The 17111-nt window shown below is 48.4% G+C and overlaps 18 non-coding genes across 18 annotated transcripts; all 18 read right to left on the bottom strand.

Moving 5' to 3' along the window:
- Positions 1-584: 584 nt before the first annotated feature.
- Positions 585-657, bottom strand: trnar-acg (transfer RNA arginine (anticodon ACG)). Its single transcript has one exon. It is a non-coding gene; the product is annotated as a tRNA-Arg (tRNA).
- A 233-nt stretch (positions 658-890) lies between these two features.
- Positions 891-962, bottom strand: trnah-gug (transfer RNA histidin (anticodon GUG)). The gene has a single exon. It is a non-coding gene; the product is annotated as a tRNA-His (tRNA).
- Positions 963-1690: 728 nt separating this feature from the next.
- On the bottom strand, positions 1691-1763 carry trnar-acg (transfer RNA arginine (anticodon ACG)). The gene has a single exon. It is a non-coding gene; the product is annotated as a tRNA-Arg (tRNA).
- Positions 1764-1996: 233 nt separating this feature from the next.
- trnah-gug (transfer RNA histidin (anticodon GUG)) lies at positions 1997-2068 on the bottom strand. Its single transcript has one exon. It is a non-coding gene; the product is annotated as a tRNA-His (tRNA).
- Positions 2069-2796: 728 nt separating this feature from the next.
- trnar-acg (transfer RNA arginine (anticodon ACG)) lies at positions 2797-2869 on the bottom strand. Its single transcript has one exon. It is a non-coding gene; the product is annotated as a tRNA-Arg (tRNA).
- A 1041-nt stretch (positions 2870-3910) lies between these two features.
- On the bottom strand, positions 3911-3983 carry trnac-aca (transfer RNA cysteine (anticodon ACA)). Its single transcript has one exon. It is a non-coding gene; the product is annotated as a tRNA-Cys (tRNA).
- Positions 3984-4224: 241 nt separating this feature from the next.
- On the bottom strand, positions 4225-4296 carry trnah-gug (transfer RNA histidin (anticodon GUG)). The gene has a single exon. It is a non-coding gene; the product is annotated as a tRNA-His (tRNA).
- A 728-nt stretch (positions 4297-5024) lies between these two features.
- On the bottom strand, positions 5025-5097 carry trnar-acg (transfer RNA arginine (anticodon ACG)). The gene has a single exon. It is a non-coding gene; the product is annotated as a tRNA-Arg (tRNA).
- Positions 5098-6129: 1032 nt separating this feature from the next.
- trnar-acg (transfer RNA arginine (anticodon ACG)) lies at positions 6130-6202 on the bottom strand. The gene has a single exon. It is a non-coding gene; the product is annotated as a tRNA-Arg (tRNA).
- A 241-nt stretch (positions 6203-6443) lies between these two features.
- trnah-gug (transfer RNA histidin (anticodon GUG)) lies at positions 6444-6515 on the bottom strand. The gene has a single exon. It is a non-coding gene; the product is annotated as a tRNA-His (tRNA).
- Positions 6516-8350: 1835 nt separating this feature from the next.
- trnar-acg (transfer RNA arginine (anticodon ACG)) lies at positions 8351-8423 on the bottom strand. Its single transcript has one exon. It is a non-coding gene; the product is annotated as a tRNA-Arg (tRNA).
- Positions 8424-9464: 1041 nt separating this feature from the next.
- trnar-acg (transfer RNA arginine (anticodon ACG)) lies at positions 9465-9537 on the bottom strand. Its single transcript has one exon. It is a non-coding gene; the product is annotated as a tRNA-Arg (tRNA).
- Positions 9538-10578: 1041 nt separating this feature from the next.
- On the bottom strand, positions 10579-10651 carry trnar-acg (transfer RNA arginine (anticodon ACG)). The gene has a single exon. It is a non-coding gene; the product is annotated as a tRNA-Arg (tRNA).
- A 234-nt stretch (positions 10652-10885) lies between these two features.
- trnah-gug (transfer RNA histidin (anticodon GUG)) lies at positions 10886-10957 on the bottom strand. The gene has a single exon. It is a non-coding gene; the product is annotated as a tRNA-His (tRNA).
- A 1834-nt stretch (positions 10958-12791) lies between these two features.
- Positions 12792-12864, bottom strand: trnar-acg (transfer RNA arginine (anticodon ACG)). Its single transcript has one exon. It is a non-coding gene; the product is annotated as a tRNA-Arg (tRNA).
- A 1041-nt stretch (positions 12865-13905) lies between these two features.
- trnar-acg (transfer RNA arginine (anticodon ACG)) lies at positions 13906-13978 on the bottom strand. Its single transcript has one exon. It is a non-coding gene; the product is annotated as a tRNA-Arg (tRNA).
- A 1041-nt stretch (positions 13979-15019) lies between these two features.
- On the bottom strand, positions 15020-15092 carry trnar-acg (transfer RNA arginine (anticodon ACG)). The gene has a single exon. It is a non-coding gene; the product is annotated as a tRNA-Arg (tRNA).
- Positions 15093-16133: 1041 nt separating this feature from the next.
- On the bottom strand, positions 16134-16206 carry trnar-acg (transfer RNA arginine (anticodon ACG)). The gene has a single exon. It is a non-coding gene; the product is annotated as a tRNA-Arg (tRNA).
- Positions 16207-17111: the final 905 nt, after the last annotated feature.

The raw sequence follows: 17111 nt of genomic DNA, 5'->3' as shown, positions 1-17111 counted from the left end.
ACCTTGTTTTCTCTGCCACATTTCAAGGGGCGTCACTTTTTTATTTGGTTATGACAAGATTGTTGAGCGTTTTACAAGAATGGCGCGGAAGGGCTACTCATTCCCTGCATAGTGTCCTTTTTTGGACACAAATTATGATTCTTGCCTTTGTGTCCCCGAAGCAGAACAAGGCCAGTCACTCTCACACTTTCAATGGTCCTAAATCAAGTTCAAATAGGTACTCATCCGCCCCCAAACGGCTTTGAAGTGACTATACTCGCACCAGCTTGTATTGATGGCATGCAGCACATGCATTTTCACTCGTTTGCGTCAAATCCTTGTATGGTCACACCATAGCCAGCTTTTTCTTTTTTCTACCGGTGAAGAAAAGCATTCCCTTTTCCCAAGCTCTTTCAATACCTGCTGCAGCAAAACATTCATTCAGGCGCTTCCTTCTTGGTATCTGCGCAACGGTGAGGAATCAAAGTAGGAGCTTTGGTGAAAAGGGCATAAGGCCTGTTCTTTTAGTTTGGCGCGCTACGCTAAACTAATTGACAGACATCTTTCCCTCATCGCCCAAATACAGAATTGGTTAAATGGATGCTCGAGCCAGCCAGGAGTCGAACCTGGAATCTTCTGATCCGTAGTCAGACGCATTATCCATTGCGCCACTGGCCCAAGGTGTTTGCTGCTTGCCATGTCACCGACCCAGGACACTCGCTCGGAGCGAAAGAAGTGACGGGGAAACAGCAGACAGTGGTCTTCCTCTTTCACAGGTTTACTAACCGAGACTATATATCTAAACGCTCTTTTTAAACAGAGAGGGGGGGAGTAGCTCTGCGCATGTCACTGGTCGCGTATACGCGCGGCGTGCAACGTCCCTTGTCTGCACATAGGGACAACGAAAAATGTGCCGTGACCCGGATTCGAACCGGGGTTGCTGCGACCACAACGCAGAGTACTAACCACTATACGATCACGGCTCGCCACTTCTCGCTGGACGCACGAGAGGTGGTGGCCACGGGTGTTCTGTCCTGTGCTGTGCCACATGAATAAACTGCGAACGTAAGTTCCCAGCCTCTCTCCCTTTGTCTAAGCCGTCCCAATTTCCAAACAAGCCATTTTCCACCTTGTTTTCTCTGCCACATTTCAAGGGGCGTCACTTTTTTATTTGGTTATGACAAGATTGTTGAGCGTTTTACAAGAATGGCGCGGAAGGGCTACTCATTCCATCCATAGTGTCCTTTTTTGGACACAAATTATGATTCTTGCCTTTGTGTCCCCGAAGCAGAACAAGGCCAGTCACTCTCACACTTTCAATGGTCCTAAATCAAGTTCAAATAGGTACTCATCCGCCCCCAAACGGCTTTGAAGTGACTATACTCGCACCAGCTTGTATTGATGGCATGCAGCACATGTATTTTCACTCGTTTGCGTCAAATCCTTGTATGGTCACACCATAGCCAGCTTTTTCTTTTTTCTACCGGTGAAGAAAAGCATTCCCTTTTCCCAAGCTCTTTCAATACCTGCTGCAGCAAAACATTCATTCAGGCGCTTCCTTCTTGGTATCTGCGCAACGGTGAGGAATCAAAGTAGGAGCTTTGGTGAAAAGGGCATAAGGCCTGTTCTTTTAGTTTGGCGCGCTACGCTCAACTAATTGACAGACATCTTTCCCTCATCGCCCAAATACAGAATTGGTTAAATGGATGCTCGAGCCAGCCAGGAGTCGAACCTGGAATCTTCTGATCCGTAGTCAGAAGCATTATCCATTTCGCCACTGGCCCAAGGTGTTTGCTGCTTGCCATGTCACCGACCCAGGACACTCGCTCGGAGCGAAAGAAGTGACGGGGAAACAGCAGACAGTGGTCTTCCTCTTTCACAGGTTTACTAACCGAGACTATATATCTAAACGCTCTTTTTAAACAGAGAGGGGGGGAGTAGCTCTGCGTATGTCACAGGTCGCGTATACGCGCGGCGTGCAACGTCCCTTGTCTGCACATAGGGACAACGAAAAATGTGCCGTGACCCGGATTCGAACCGGGGTTGCTGCGACCACAACGCAGAGTACTAACCACTATACGATCACGGCTCGCCACTTCTCGCTGGACGCACGAGAGGTGGTGGCCACGGGTGTTCTGTCCTGTGCTGTGCCACATGAATAAACTGCGAACGTAAGTTTCCAGCCTCTCTCCCTTTGTCTAAGCCGTCCCAATTTCCAAACAAGCCATTTTCCACCTTGTTTTCTCTGCCACATTTCAAGGGGCGTCACTTTTTTATTTGGTTATGACAAGATTGTTGAGCGTTTTACAAGAATGGCGCGGAAGGGCTACTCATTCCATCCATAGTGTCCTTTTTTGGACACAAATTATGATTCTTGCCTTTGTGTCCCCGAAGCAGAACAAGGCCAGTCACTCTCACACTTTCAATGGTCCTAAATCAAGTTCAAATAGGTACTCATCCGCCCCCAAACGGCTTTGAAGTGACTATACTCGCACCAGCTTGTATTGATGGCATGCAGCACATGCATTTTCACTCGTTTGCGTCAAATCCTTGTATGGTCACACCATAGCCAGCTTTTTCTTTTTTCTACCGGTGAAGAAAAGCATTCCCTTTTCCCAAGCTCTTTCAATACCTGCTGCAGCAAAACATTCATTCAGGCGCTTCCTTCTTGGTATCTGCGCAACGGTGAGGAATCAAAGTAGGAGCTTTGGTGAAAGGGGCATAAGGCCTGTTCTTTTAGTTTGGCGCGCTACGCTCAACTACTTGACAGACATCTTTCCCTCATCGGCCAAATACAGAATTGGTTAAATGGATGCTCGAGCCAGCCAGGAGTCGAACCTGGAATCTTCTGATCCGTAGTCAGACGCGTTATCCATTGCGCCACTGGCCCAAGGTGTTTGCTGTTTGCCATGTCACTGACCCAGGACACTCGCTCGGAGCGAAAGAAGTGATAGGGAAACAGCAGACAGTGGTCATCCTCTTTCACAGGTTTACTAACCGAGACTATATATCTAAAGGCTCTTTTTAAACAGAGACGAGGGGGAGTAACTCTGCGTATGGCACTGGTCGCGTATAGCGTATACGCACGGCGCGCAACGTCCCTTGTCTGCACATAGAGACAACGAAAAATGTGCCGTGACACGGATTCGAACCGGGGTTGCTGCGACCACAACGCAGAGTACTAACCACTATACGATCACGGCTCGCCACTTCTTGCTGGACACACGAGAGGTGGTGGCCACGGGTGTTCTGACCTGTGCTGTGCCACGTGAATAAACTGCGAACGTAAGTTCCCAGCCTCTCTCCCTTTGTCTAAGCCGTCCCAATTTCCAAACAAGCCATTTTCCACCTTGTTTTCTCTGCCACATTTCAAGGGGCGTCACTTTTTTATATGGTTATGACAAGATTGTTGAGCGTTTTACAAGAATGGCGCGGAAGGGCTACTCATTCCCTGCATAGTATCCTTTTTTGGACACAAATTATGATTCTTGCCTTTGAGTCCCCGAAGCAGAACAAGGCCAGTCACTCTCACACTTTCAATGGTCCTAAATCAAGTTCAAATAGGTACTCATCCGCCCCCAAACGGCTTTGAAGTGACTATACTCGCACCAGCTTGTATTGATGGCATGCAGCACATGCATTTTCACTCGTTTGCGTCAAATCCTTGTATGGTCACACCATAGCCAGCTTTTTCTTTTTTCTACCGGTGAAGAAAAGCATTCCCTTTTCCCAAGCTCTTTCAATACCTGCTGCAGCAAAACATTCATTCAGGCGCTTCCTTCTTGGTATCTGCGCAACGGTGAGGAATCAAAGTAGGAGCTTTGGTGAAAAGGGCATAAGGCCTGTTCTTTTAGTTTGGCGCGCTACGCTCAACTACTTGACAGACATCTTTCCCTCATCGGCCAAATACAGAATTGGTTAAATGGATGCTCGAGCCAGCCAGGAGTCGAACCTGGAATCTTCTGATCTGTAGTCAGACGCATTATCCATTGCGCCACTGGCCCAAGGTGTTTGCTGCTTGCCATGTCACCGACCCAGGACACTCGCTCGGAGCGAAAGAAGTGACGGGGAAACAGCAGACAGTGGTCTTCCTCTTTCACAGGTTTACTAACCGAGACTATATATCTAAACGCTCTTTTTAAACAGAGAGGGGGGGGAGCAGCTCTGCGCATGGCACTGGTCGCGTATAGCGTATAAGCAGGGCGTGCAACGTCCCTTGTCTTCACATAGGGACAACGAAAAATGTGCCGTGACCCGGATTCGAACCGGGGTTGCTGCGACCACAACGCAGAGTACTAACCACTATACGATCACGGCTCGCCACTTCTCGCTGGACGCACGAGAGGTGGTGGCCACGGGTGTTCTGTCCTGTGCTGTGCCACATGAATAAACTGCGAACGTAAGTTCCCAGCCTCTCTCCCTTTGTCTAAGCCGTCCCAATTTCCAAGCAAGCCATTTTCCACCTTGTTTTCTCTGCCATATTTCAAGGGGCGTCACTTTTTTATTTGGTTATGACAAGATTGTTGAGCGTTTTACAAGAATGGCGCGGAAGGGCTACTCATTCCCTGCATAGTGTCCTTTTTCGGACACAAATTATGATTCTTGCCTTTGTGTCCCCGAAGCAGAACAAGGCCAGTCACTCTCACACTTTCAATGGTCCTAAATCAAGTTCAAATAGGTACTCATCCGCCCCCAAACGGCTTTGAAGTGACTATACTCGCACCAGCTTGTATTGATGGCATGCAGCACATGCATTTTCACTCGTTTGCGTCAAATCCTTGTATGGTCACACCATAGCCAGCTTTTTCTTTTTTCTACCGGTGAAAAAAAGCATTCCCTTTTCCCAAGCTCTTTCAATACCTGCTGCAGCAAAACATTCATTCAGGCGCTTCCTTCTTGGTATCTGCGCAACGGTGAGGAATCAAAGTAGGAGCTTTGGTGAAAGGGGCATAAGGCCTGTTCTTTTAGTTTGGCGCGCTACGCTCAACTACTTGACAGACATCTTTCCCTCATCGGCCAAATACAGAATTGGTTAAATGGATGCTCGAGCCAGCCAGGAGTCGAACCTGGAATCTTCTGATCCGTAGTCAGACGCGTTATCCATTGCGCCACTGGCCCAAGGTGTTTGCTGTTTGCCATGTCACTGACCCAGGACACTCGCTCGGAGCGAAAGAAGTGATAGGGAAACAGCAGACAGTGGTCATCCTCTTTCACAGGTTTACTAACCGAGACTATATATCTAAACGCTCTTTTTAAACAGAGAGGGGGGGAGTAGCTCTGCGCATGTCACTGGTCGCGTATACGCGCGGCGTGCAACGTCCCTTGTCTGCACATAGGGACAACGAAAAATGTGCCGTGACCCAGATTCGAACCGGGGTTGCTGCGACCACAACGCAGAGTACTAACCACTATACGATCACGGCTCGCCACTTCTCGCTGGACACACGAGAGGTGGTGGCCACGGGTGTTCTGACCTGTGCTGTGCCACGTGAATAAACTGCGAACGTAAGTTCCCAGCCTCTCTCCCTTTGTCTAAGCCGTCCCAATTTCCAAACAAGCCATTTTCCACCTTGTTTTCTCTGCCACATTTCAAGGGGCGTCACTTTTTTATTTGGTTATGACAAGATTGTTGAGCGTTTTACAAGAATGGCGCGGAAGGGCTACTCATTCCCTGCATAGTGTCCTTTTTTGGACACAAATTATGATTCTTGCCTTTGTGTCCCCGAAGCAGAACAAGGCCAGTCACTCTCACACTTTCAATGGTCCTAAATCAAGTTCAAATAGGTACTCATCCGCCCCCAAACGGCTTTGAAGTGACTATACTCGCACCAGCTTGTATTGATGGCATGCAGCACATGCATTTTCACTCGTTTGCGTCAAATCCTTGTATGGTCACACCATAGCCAGCTTTTTCTTTTTTCTACCGGTGAAGAAAAGCATTCCCTTTTCCCAAGCTCTTTCAATACCTGCTGCAGCAAGACGTTCATGCAGGCGCTTCCTTTTGGTATCTGCGCAACGGTGAGGAATCAAAGTAGGAGCTTTGGTGAAAAGGGCATAAGGCCTGTTCTTTTAGTTTGGCGCGCTACGCTCAACTAATTGACAGACATCTTTCCCTCATCGCCCAAATACAGAATTGGTTAAATGGATGCTCGAGCCAGCCAGGAGTCGAACCTGGAATCTTCTGATCCGTAGTCAGACGCGTTATCCATTGCGCCACTGGCCCAAGGTGTTTGCTGTTTGCCATGTCACTGACCCAGGACACTCGCTCGGAGCGAAAGAAGTGATAGGGAAACAGCAGACAGTGGTCATCCTCTTTCACAGGTTTACTAACCGAGACTATATATCTAAAGGCTCTTTTTAAACAGAGACGAGGGGGAGTAACTCTGCGTATGGCACTGGTCGCGTATAGCGTATACGCACGGCGCGCAACGTCCCTTGTCTGCACATAGGGACAACGAAAAATGTGCCGTGACCCGGATTCGAACCGGGGTTGCTGCGACCACAACGCAGAGTACTAACCACTATACGATCACGGCTCGCCACTTCTCGCTGGACGCACGAGAGGTGGTGGCCACGGGTGTTCTGTCCTGTGCTGTGCCACATGAATAAACTGCGAACGTAAGTTCCCAGCCTCTCTCCCTTTGTCTAAGCCGTCCCAATTTCCAAGCAAGCCATTTTCCACCTTGTTTTCTCTGCCATATTTCAAGGGGCGTCACTTTTTTATTTGGTTATGACAAGATTGTTGAGCGTTTTACAAGAATGGCGCGGAAGGGCTACTCATTCCCTGCATAGTGTCATTTTTCGGACACAAATTATGATTCTTGCCTTTGTGTCCCCGAAGCAGAACAAGGCCAGTCACTCTCACACTTTCAATGGTCCTAAATCAAGTTCAAATAGGTACTCATCCGCCCCCAAACGGCTTTGAAGTGACTATACTCGCACCAGCTTGTATTGATGGCATGCAGCACATGCATTTTCACTCGTTTGCGTCAAATCCTTGTATGGTCACACCATAGCCAGCTTTTTCTTTTTTCTACCGGTGAAGAAAAGCATTCCCTTTTCCCAAGCTCTTTCAATACCTGCTGCAGCAAAACATTAATTCAGGCGCTTCCTTCTTGGTATCTGCGCAACGGTGAGGAATCAAAGTAGGAGCTTTGGTGAAAAGGGCATAAGGCCTGTTCTTTTAGTTTGTCGCGCTACGCTCAACTAATTGACAGACATCTTTCCCTCATCGCCCAAATACAGAATTGGTTAAATGGATGCTCGAGCCAGCCAGGAGTCCAACCAGGAATCTTCTGATCCGTAGTCAGACGCATTATCCATTGCGCCACTGGCCCAAGGTGTTTGCTGCTTGCCATGTCACCGACCCAGGACACTCGCTCGGAGCGAAAGAAGTGACGGGGAAACAGCAGACAGTGGTCTTCCTCTTTCACAGGTTTACTAACCGAGACTATATATCTAAACGTTCTTTTTAAACAGAGAGGGGGGGGAGTAGCTCTGCGCATGTCACTGGTCGCGTATACGCGCGGCGTGCAACGTCCCTTGTCTGCACATAGGGACAACGAAAAATGTGCCGTGACCTGGATTCGAACCGGGGTTGCTGCGACCACAACGCAGAGTACTAACCACTATACGATCACGGCTCGCCACTTCTCGCTGGACGCACGAGAGGTGGTGGCCACGGGTGTTCTGTCCTGTGCTGTGCCACATGAATAAACTGCGAACGTAAGTTCCCAGCCTCTCTCCCTTTGTCTAAGCCGTCCCAATTTCCAAACAAGCCATTTTCCACCTTGTTTTCTCTGCCACATTTCAAGGGGCGTCACTTTTTTATTTGGTTATGACAAGATTGTTGAGCGTTTTACAAGAATGGCGCGGAAGGGCTACTCATTCCATCCATAGTGTCCTTTTTTGGACACAAATTATGATTCTTGCCTTTGTGTCCCCGAAGCAGAACAAGGCCAGTCACTCTCACACTTTCAATGGTCCTAAATCAAGTTCAAATAGGTACTCATCCGCCCCCAAACGGCTTTGAAGTGACTATACTCGCACCAGCTTGTATTGATGGCATGCAGCACATGCATTTTCACTCGTTTGCGTCAAATCCTTGTATGGTCACACCATAGCCAGCTTTTTCTTTTTTCTACCGGTGAAAAAAAGCATTCCCTTTTCCCAAGCTCTTTCAATACCTGCTGCAGCAAAACATTCATTCAGGCGCTTCCTTCTTGGTATCTGCGCAACGGTGAGGAATCAAAGTAGGAGCTTTGGTGAAAAGGGCATAAGGCCTGTTCTTTTAGTTTGGCGCGCTACGCTCAACTACTTGACAGACATCTTTCCCTCATCGGCCAAATACAGAATTGGTTAAATGGATGCTCGAGCCAGCCAGGAGTCGAACCTGGAATCTTCTGATCCGTAGTCAGACGCATTATCCATTGCGCCACTGGCCCAAGGTGTTTGCTGTTTGCCATGTCACTGACCCAGGACACTCGCTCGGAGCGAAAGAAGCGATAGGGAAACAGCAGACAGTGGTCATCCTCTTTCACAGGTTTACTAACCGAGACTATATATCTAAAGGCTCTTTTTAAACAGAGACGAAGGGGAGTAACTCTGCGCATGGCACTGGTCGCGTATAGCGTATACGCACGGCACGCAACGTCCCTTGTCTGCACATAGGGACAACGAAAAATGTGCCGTGACACGGATTCGAACCGGGGTTGCTGCGACCACAACGCAGAGTACTAACCACTATACGATCACGGCTCGCCACTTCTCGCTGGACACACGAGAGGTGGTGGCCACGGGTGTTCTGACCTGTGCTGTGCCACGTGAATAAACTGCGAACGTAAGTTCCCAGCCTCTCTCCCTTTGTCTAAGCCGTCCCAATTTCCAAACAAGCCATTTTCCACCTTGTTTTCTCTGCCACATTTCAAGGGGCGTCACTTTTTTATTTGGTTATGACAAGATTGTTGAGCGTTTTACAAGAATGGCGCGGAAGGGCTACTCATTCCCTGCATAGTGTCCTTTTTTGGACACAAATTATGATTCTTGCCTTTGTGTCCCCGAAGCAGAACAAGGCCAGTCACTCTCACACTTTCAATGGTCCTAAATCAAGTTCAAATAGGTACTCATCCGCCCCCAAACGGCTTTGAAGTGACTATACTCGCACCAGCTTGTATTGATGGCATGCAGCACATGCATTTTCACTCGTTTGCGTCAAATCCTTGTATGGTCACACCATAGCCAGCTTTTTCTTTTTTCTACCGGTGAAGAAAAGCATTCCCTTTTCCCAAGCTCTTTCAATACCTGCTGCAGCAAAACATTCATTCAGGCGCTTCCTTCTTGGTATCTGCGCAACGGTGAGGAATCAAAGTAGGAGCTTTGGTGAAAAGGGCATAAGGCCTGTTCTTTTAGTTTGGCGCACTACGCTCAACTAATTGACAGACATCTTTCCCTCATCGGCCAAATACAGAATTGGTTAAATGGATGCTCGAGCCAGCCAGGAGTCGAACCTGGAATCTTCTGATCCGTAGTCAGACGCATTATCCATTGCGCCACTGGCCCAAGGTGTTTGCTGTTTGCCATGTCACTGACCCAGGACACTCGCTCGGAGCGAAAGAAGCGATAGGGAAACAGCAGACAGTGGTCATCCTCTTTCACAGGTTTACTAACCGAGACTATATATCTAAAGGCTCTTTTTAAACAGAGACGAAGGGGAGTAACTCTGCGCATGGCACTGGTCGCGTATAGCGTATACGCACGGCACGCAACGTCCCTTGTCTGCACATAGGGACAACGAAAAATGTGCCGTGACACGGATTCGAACCAGGGTTGCTGCGACCACAACGCAGAGTACTAACCACTATACGATCACGGCTCGCCACTTCTCGCTGGACACACGAGAGGTGGTGGCCACGGGTGTTCTGACCTGTGCTGTGCCACGTGAATAAACTGCGAACGTAAGTTCCCAGCCTCTCTCCCTTTGTCTAAGCCGTCCCAATTTCCAAACAAGCCATTTTCCACCTTGTTTTCTCTGCCACATTTCAAGGGGCGTCACTTTTTTATTTGGTTATGACAAGATTGTTGAGCGTTTTACAAGAATGGCGCGGAAGGGCTACTCATTCCCTGCATAGTGTCCTTTTTTGGACACAAATTATGATTCTTGCCTTTGTGTCCCCGAAGCAGAACAAGGCCAGTCACTCTCACACTTTCAATGGTCCTAAATCAAGTTCAAATAGGTACTCATCCGCCCCCAAACGGCTTTGAAGTGACTATACTCGCACCAGCTTGTATTGATGGCATGCAGCACATGCATTTTCACTCGTTTGCGTCAAATCCTTGTATGGTCACACCATAGCCAGCTTTTTCTTTTTTCTACCGGTGAAGAAAAGCATTCCCTTTTCCCAAGCTCTTTCAATACCTGCTGCAGCAAAACATTCATTCAGGCGCTTCCTTCTTGGTATCTGCGCAACGGTGAGGAATCAAAGTAGGAGCTTTGGTGAAAAGGGCATAAGGCCTGTTCTTTTAGTTTGGCGCGCTACGCTCAACTAATTGACTGACATCTTTCCCTCATCGCCCAAATACAGAATTGGTTAAATGGATGCTCGAGCCAGCCAGGAGTCGAACCTGGAATCTTCTGATCCGTAGTCAGACGCATTATCCATTGCGCCACTGGCCCAAGGTGTTTGCTGCTTGCCATGTCACCGACCCAGGACACTCGCTCGGAGCGAAAGAAGTGACGGGGAAACAGCAGACAGTGGTCTTCCTCTTTCACAGGTTTACTAACCGAGACTATATATCTAAACGCTCTTTTTAAACAGAGAGGGGGGGGAGTAGCTCTGCGCATGTCACTGGTCGCGTATACGCGCGGCGTGCAACGTCCCTTGTCTGCACATAGGGACAACGAAAAATGTGCCGTGACCCGGATTCGAACCAGGGTTGCTGCGACCACAACGCAGAGTACTAACCACTATACGATCACGGCTCGCCACTTCTCGCTGGACGGACGAGAGGTGGTGGCCACGGGTGTTCTGTCCTGTGCTGTGCCACATGAATAAACTGCGAACGTAAGTTCCCAGCCTCTCTCCCTTTGTCTAAGCCGTCCCAATTTCCAAGCAAGCCATTTTCCACCTTGTTTTCTCTGCCATATTTCAAGGGGCGTCACTTTTTTATTTGGTTATGACAAGATTGTTGAACGTTTTACAAGAATGGCGCGGAAGGGCTACTCATTCTCTGCATAGTGTCCTTTTTCGGACACAAATTATGACTCTTGCCTTTGTGTCCCCGAAGCAGAACAAGGCCAGTCACTCTCACACTTTCAATGGTCCTAAATCAAGTTCAAATAGGTACTCATCCGCCCCCAAACGGCTTTGAAGTGACTATACTCGCACCAGCTTGTATTGATGGCATGCAGCACATGCATTTTCACTCGTTTGCGTCAAATCCTTGTATGGTCACACCATAGCCAGCTTTTTCTTTTTTCTACCGGTGAAGAAAAGCATTCCCTTTTCCCAAGCTCTTTCAATACCTGCTGCAGCAAAACATTCATTCAGGCGCTTCCTTCTTGGTATCTGCGCAACGGTGAGGAATCAAAGTAGGAGCTTTGGTGAAAAGGGCATAAGGCCTGTTCTTTTAGTTTGGCGCGCTACGCTCAACTACTTGACAGACATCTTTCCCTCATCGCCCAAATACAGAATTGGTTAAATGGATGCTCGAGCCAGCCAGGAGTCCAACCAGGAATCTTCTGATCCGTAGTCAGACGCATTATCCATTGCGCCACTGGCCCAAGGTGTTTGCTGCTTGCCATGTCACCGACCCAGGACACTCGCTCGGAGCGAAAGAAGTGACGGGGAAACAGCAGACAGTGGTCTTCCTCTTTCACAGGTTTACTAACCGAGACTATATATCTAAACGCTCTTTTTAAACAGAGAGGGGGGGAGTAGCTCTGCGCATGTCACTGGTCGCGTATACGCGCGGCGTGCAACGTCCCTTGTCTGCACATAGGGACAACGAAAAATGTGCCGTGACCTGGATTCGAACCGGGGTTGCTGCGACCACAACGCAGAGTACTAACCACTATACGATCACGGCTCGCCACTTCTCGCTGGACGCACGAGAGGTGGTGGCCACGGGTGTTCTGTCCTGTGCTGTGCCACATGAATAAACTGCGAACGTAAGTTCCCAGCCTCTCTCCCTTTGTCTAAGCCGTCCCAATTTCCAAACAAGCCATTTTCCACCTTGTTTTCTCTGCCACATTTCAAGGGGCGTCACTTTGTTATTTGGTTATGACAAGATTGTTGAGCGTTTTACAAGAATGGCGCGGAAGGGCTACTCATTCCATCCATAGTGTCCTTTTTTGGACACAAATTATGATTCTTGCCTTTGTGTCCCCGAAGCAGAACAAGGCCAGTCACTCTCACACTTTCAATGGTCCTAAATCAAGTTCAAATAGGTACTCATCCGCCCCCAAACGGCTTTGAAGTGACTATACTCGCACCAGCTTGTATTGATGGCATGCAGCACATGCATTTTCACTCGTTTGCGTCAAATCCTTGTATGGTCACACCATAGCCAGCTTTTTCTTTTTTCTACCGGTGAAAAAAAGCATTCCCTTTTCCCAAGCTCTTTCAATACCTGCTGCAGCAAAACATTCATTCAGGCGCTTCCTTCTTGGTATCTGCGCAACGGTGAGGAATCAAAGTAGGAGCTTTGGTGAAAAGGGCATAAGGCCTGTTCTTTTAGTTTGGCGCGCTACGCTCAACTACTTGACAGACATCTTTCCCTCATCGGCCAAATACAGAATTGGTTAAATGGATGCTCGAGCCAGCCAGGAGTCGAACCTGGAATCTTCTGATCCGTAGTCAGACGCGTTATCCATTGCGCCACTGGCCCAAGGTGTTTGCTGTTTGCCATGTCACTGACCCAGGACACTCGCTCGGAGCGAAAGAAGTGATAGGGAAACAGCAGACAGTGGTCATCCTCTTTCACAGGTTTACTAACCGAGACTATATATCTAAAGGCTCTTTTTAAACAGAGACGAAGGGGAGTAACTCTGCGCATGGCACTGGTCGCGTATAGCGTATACGCACGGCATGCAACGTCCCTTGTCTGCACATAGGGACAACGAAAAATGTGCCGTGACACGGATTCGAACCGGGGTTGCTGCGACCACAACGCAGAGTACTAACCACTATACGATCACGGCTCGCCACTTCTCGCTGGACACACGAGAGGTGGTGGCCACGGGTGTTCTGACCTGTGCTGTGCCACGTGAATAAACTGCGAACGTAAGTTCCCAGCCTCTCTCCCTTTGTCTAAGCCGTCCCAATTTCCAAACAAGCCATTTTCCACCTTGTTTTCTCTGCCACATTTCAAGGGGCGTCACTTTTTTATTTGGTTATGACAAGATTGTTGAGCGTTTTACAAGAATGGCGCGGAAGGGCTACTCATTCCCTGCATAGTGTCCTTTTTTGGACACAAATTATGATTCTTGCCTTTGTGTCCCCGAAGCAGAACAAGGCCAGTCACTCTCACACTTTCAATGGTCCTAAATCAAGTTCAAATAGGTACTCATCCGCCCCCAAACGGCTTTGAAGTGACTATACTCGCACCAGCTTGTATTGATGGCATGCAGCACATGCATTTTCACTCGTTTGCGTCAAATCCTTGTATGGTCACACCATAGCCAGCTTTTTCTTTTTTCTACCGGTGAAGAAAAGCATTCCCTTTTCCCAAGCTCTTTCAATACCTGCTGCAGTAAAACATTCATTCAGGCGCTTCCTTCTTGGTATCTGCGCAACGGTGAGGAATCAAAGTAGGAGCTTTGGTGAAAAGGGCATAAGGCCTGTTCTTTTAGTTTGGCGCGCTACGCTCAACTAATTGACAGACATCTTTCCCTCATCGGCCAAATACAGAATTGGTTAAATGGATGCTCGAGCCAGCCAGGAGTCGAACCTGGAATCTTCTGATCCGTAGTCAGACGCATTATCCATTGCGCCACTGGCCCAAGGTGTTTGCTGTTTGCCATGTCACTGACCCAGGACACTCGCTCGGAGCGAAAGAAGTGATAGGGAAACAGCAGACAGTGGTCATCCTCTTTCACAGGTTTACTAACCGAGACTATATATCTAAAGGCTCTTTTTAAACAGAGACGAAGGGGAGTAACTCTGCGCATGGCACTGGTCGCGTATAGCGTATACGCACGGCACGCAACGTCCCTTGTCTGCACATAGGGACAACGAAAAATGTGCCGTGACACGGATTCGAACCAGGGTTGCTGCGACCACAACGCAGAGTACTAACCACTATACGATCACGGCTCGCCACTTCTCGCTGGACACACGAGAGGTGGTGGCCACGGGTGTTCTGACCTGTGCTGTGCCACGTGAATAAACTGCGAACGTAAGTTCCCAGCCTCTCTCCCTTTGTCTAAGCCGTCCCAATTTCCAAACAAGCCATTTTCCACCTTGTTTTCTCTGCCACATTTCAAGGGGCGTCACTTTTTTATTTGGTTATGACAAGATTGTTGAGCGTTTTACAAGAATGGCGCGGAAGGGCTACTCATTCCATCCATAGTGTCCTTTTTTGGACACAAATTATGATTCTTGCCTTTGTGTCCCCGAAGCAGAACAAGGCCAGTCACTCTCACACTTTCAATGGTCCTAAATCAAGTTCAAATAGGTACTCATCCGCCCCCAAACGGCTTTGAAGTGACTATACTCGCACCAGCTTGTATTGATGGCATGCAGCACATGCATTTTCACTCGTTTGCGTCAAATCCTTGTATGGTCACACCATAGCCAGCTTTTTCTTTTTTCTACCGGTGAAAAAAAGCATTCCCTTTTCCCAAGCTCTTTCAATACCTGCTGCAGCAAAACATTCATTCAGGCGCTTCCTTCTTGGTATCTGCGCAACGGTGAGGAATCAAAGTAGGAGCTTTGGTGAAAAGGGCATAAGGCCTGTTCTTTTAGTTTGGCGCGCTACGCTCAACTACTTGACAGACATCTTTCCCTCATCGGCCAAATACAGAATTGGTTAAATGGATGCTCGAGCCAGCCAGGAGTCGAACCTGGAATCTTCTGATCCGTAGTCAGACGCGTTATCCATTGCGCCACTGGCCCAAGGTGTTTGCTGTTTGCCATGTCACTGACCCAGGACACTCGCTCGGAGCGAAAGAAGTGATAGGGAAACAGCAGACAGTGGTCATCCTCTTTCACAGGTTTACTAACCGAGACTATATATCTAAAGGCTCTTTTTAAACAGAGACGAAGGGGAGTAACTCTGCGCATGGCACTGGTCGCGTATAGCGTATACGCACGGCATGCAACGTCCCTTGTCTGCACATAGGGACAACGAAAAATGTGCCGTGACACGGATTCGAACCGGGGTTGCTGCGACCACAACGCAGAGTACTAACCACTATACGATCACGGCTCGCCACTTCTCGCTGGACACACGAGAGGTGGTGGCCACGGGTGTTCTGACCTGTGCTGTGCCACGTGAATAAACTGCGAACGTAAGTTCCCAGCCTCTCTCCCTTTGTCTAAGCCGTCCCAATTTCCAAACAAGCCATTTTCCACCTTGTTTTCTCTGCCACATTTCAAGGGGCGTCACTTTTTTATTTGGTTATGACAAGATTGTTGAGCGTTTTACAAGAATGGCGCGGAAGGGCTACTCATTCCCTGCATAGTGTCCTTTTTTGGACACAAATTATGATTCTTGCCTTTGTGTCCCCGAAGCAGAACAAGGCCAGTCACTCTCACACTTTCAATGGTCCTAAATCAAGTTCAAATAGGTACTCATCCGCCCCCAAACGGCTTTGAAGTGACTATACTCGCACCAGCTTGTATTGATGGCATGCAGCACATGCATTTTCACTCGTTTGCGTCAAATCCTTGTATGGTCACACCATAGCCAGCTTTTTCTTTTTTCTACCGGTGAAGAAAAGCATTCCCTTTTCCCAAGCTCTTTCAATACCTGCTGCAGTAAAACATTCATTCAGGCGCTTCCTTCTTGGTATCTGCGCAACGGTGAGGAATCAAAGTAGGAGCTTTGGTGAAAAGGGCATAAGGCCTGTTCTTTTAGTTTGGCGCGCTACGCTCAACTAATTGACAGACATCTTTCCCTCATCGGCCAAATACAGAATTGGTTAAATGGATGCTCGAGCCAGCCAGGAGTCGAACCTGGAATCTTCTGATCCGTAGTCAGACGCATTATCCATTGCGCCACTGGCCCAAGGTGTTTGCTGTTTGCCATGTCACTGACCCAGGACACTCGCTCGGAGCGAAAGAAGTGATAGGGAAACAGCAGACAGTGGTCATCCTCTTTCACAGGTTTACTAACCGAGACTATATATCTAAAGGCTCTTTTTAAACAGAGACGAAGGGGAGTAACTCTGCGCATGGCACTGGTCGCGTATAGCGTATACGCACGGCACGCAACGTCCCTTGTCTGCACATAGGGACAACGAAAAATGTGCCGTGACACGGATTCGAACCAGGGTTGCTGCGACCACAACGCAGAGTACTAACCACTATACGATCACGGCTCGCCACTTCTCGCTGGACACACGAGAGGTGGTGGCCACGGGTGTTCTGACCTGTGCTGTGCCACGTGAATAAACTGCGAACGTAAGTTCCCAGCCTCTCTCCCTTTGTCTAAGCCGTCCCAATTTCCAAACAAGCCATTTTCCACCTTGTTTTCTCTGCCACATTTCAAGGGGCGTCACTTTTTTATTTGGTTATGACAAGATTGTTGAGCGTTTTACAAGAATGGCGCGGAAGGGCTACTCATTCCCTGCATAGTGTCCTTTTTTGGACACAAATTATGATTCTTGCCTTTGTGTCCCCGAAGCAGAACAAGGCCAGTCACTCTCACACTTTCAATGGTCCTAAATCAAGTTCAAATAGGTACTCATCCGCCCCCAAACGGCTTTGAAGTGACTATACTCGCACCAGCTTGTATTGATGGCATGCAGCACATGCATTTTCACTCGTTTGCGTTCAAATCCTTGTATGGTCACACCATAGCCAGCTTTTTCTTTTTTCTACCGGTGAAGAAAAGCATTCCCTTTTCCCAAGCTCTTTCAATACCTGCTGCAGCAAAACATTCATTCAGGCGCTTCCTTCTTGGTATCTGCG

Source organism: Osmerus eperlanus, chromosome 19 (genome assembly GCF_963692335.1).
Source record: "Osmerus eperlanus chromosome 19, fOsmEpe2.1, whole genome shotgun sequence".
Lineage (NCBI taxonomy): Eukaryota > Metazoa > Chordata > Actinopteri > Osmeriformes > Osmeridae > Osmerus > Osmerus eperlanus.
Note: the sequence above shows the minus strand (reverse complement) of the source record. Positions and strands in the feature narration are given on the sequence as shown.